This window comes from Bison bison, unplaced genomic scaffold, assembly GCF_000754665.1.
Source record: "Bison bison bison isolate TAMUID 2011002044 unplaced genomic scaffold, Bison_UMD1.0 scf7180017864254, whole genome shotgun sequence".
NCBI classification, from domain to species: domain Eukaryota; kingdom Metazoa; phylum Chordata; class Mammalia; order Artiodactyla; family Bovidae; genus Bison; species Bison bison.
Window position 1 is genome coordinate 9,844,904 of NW_011494826.1, and position 2,128 is coordinate 9,847,031.

Here is a 2,128-nt window from a genome sequence, read left to right on the forward strand (position 1 = left end):
TAACTGTTTCTTCTTGACCTGCATACAAGTTTCTCAAGAGGCAGGTCAGGTAGTCTGGTATTCCCATCTCTTTAAGAATTTTCCACAGTCTGTGGTTATCCACACAGCCAAAGGCTTTGGCATAGTCAATAAAGCAGAAGTCTATGTTTTTTCTGGAACTGTCTTTCTTTTTTGATGATCCAACAGATGTCGGCAATTTGATTTCTGGTTCGTCTGCTTTTTCTAAATCCAGCTTGAACATCTGGAAGTTGATAGTTCATGTACTGCTGAAGCCTGTCTTTTAGAATTTTGAGCATTACTTTATTAATATGTGTGATGAGTGAGATTGTGCAGTAGTTTGAGCATTCTTTGACAGTGCCTTTCTTTGGGATTGGAATGAAAACTGACCATTTCCAGTCCTGTGGCCACTGCTGAGTTTTCCAAATTTTCTGGCATATTTAGTGCAGCACTTTCACAGCATCATCTTTTAAAATTTCAACTGGAATTGAAACTTTTAGCTCAACTTTAATTCCATCATCTTCAGTAGCTTTGTTCATAGTGATGCTTCCTAAGGCCCACTTAACTTCACATTCCAGGATGTCTGGCTCCAGGTGAGTGATCATACCATTGTGATCATCTGGGTCATGAAGATCTTTTTTTGTATAGTTCATCTGTGTATTCTTGCCACTTCTTCTTAATATCTTCTGTTTCTGTTAGGTCCATACCATTTCTATCCTTTATTGAGCCCATCTTTGCATAAAATGTTCCCTTGGTATCTCTAATTTTCTTGAAAAGATCTCTAGTCTTTCCCATTCTATTGTTTACCTCTATTTCTTTGCACTGATCACTTAGTAAAGCTTTCTTATATTTCCTTGCTATTCTTTGGAACTCTGCATTCAAATGACTATATATGGTCTTTCCTTCTTTGCTTTTCACTTCTCTTCTTTTCACAACTATTTGTTTGGCCTCCTCAGACAGCCATTTTGCTTTTTTGCATTTCTTTTTATTGGGGATGGTCTTGATCTCTGTCTCCTGTATAATGTCACGAACCTCCTTCCATAGTTCATCTGGCACTCTGTCTATCAGATCTAATCTCTTGAATCTATTTCTCACTTCCACTGTATAATTGTAAGGGATTTGATTTATGTCTTACCTGAATGGTCTAGTGGTTTTTACCTACTTTCTTCAATTTATATCTGAATTTGGCAATAAGGAGTTCATGATCTGAGCCACAGTCAGCTCCTGGTCTTGTTTTGCTGACTGTGTAGAGCTTCTCCATTTTTAGCTGCAAAGAATATAATCAATCTGATTTCGGTGTTGGCCATCTGGTGGTGTCCATATGTAGAGTCTTGTCTTGTGTTGTTGGAAGAGAGTGTTTGCTATGACCAGTGAATTCTCTTGGCAGAACACTATTAGCCTTTGCCCTGCTTCATTTGGTATACCAAGGCCAAATTTTCCTGTTACTCCAGGTGTTTCTTGACTTCCTACTTTTGCATCCCAGTCCCCTATAATGAAAAGGACATCTTTTTTGGGTGTTAGTTCTAGGTCTTATAGGTCTTCATAGAGCCATACATCTTCAGCTTCTTCAGTATTACTGCTCGGGGGCATAGTCTTGGATTATCGTGATATTGAAGAGTTTGTCTTGGAAATGAACAGAGATCTTTCTGTGGTTTTTGAGATTGCATCCAAGTACTGCATTTTGGACTCCTTTGATGACTCTGATGACTACTCCATTTCTTCTAAGGGATTCTTGCCCACACTAGTAGATATACTGGTCATCTGAGTTAAATTCTCCCATTTCAGTCCATTTTAGTTTGCTGATTCCTAAAATGTCAACGTTCACCCTTTCCATCTCTTATTTGACCACTTCCAATTTGCCTTGATTCATGGACCTAACATTCTAGGTTCCTATGCAACATTGCTCTTTACAGCATCGGACTTTTATTCTATCACCAGTGACATCCACAACTGGGTGTTGTTTTTGCTTTGGCTCTTTCTCTTCATTCTTTCTGGAGTTATTTCTCCACTGATCTCCATATTGTGCACCTACCAACCTGGGGAGTTCCTTTCAGTGTCATATATTTTTCCCTTTTCATACTGTTTATGGGGTTCTCCAGGCAAGAATACTGAAGTGGTTTGCCATTCCCTT

At 38.8% G+C, this 2,128-nt stretch overlaps 1 protein-coding gene across 1 annotated transcript in view; it reads left to right on the forward strand.

The window, feature by feature from the left end:
- DUOX1 (dual oxidase 1) overlaps nt 1-2,128 on the forward strand; it is a 35,021-nt gene that overhangs the window by 27,924 nt on the left and 4,969 nt on the right. The gene's annotated exons all lie outside the window — the stretch shown is intronic.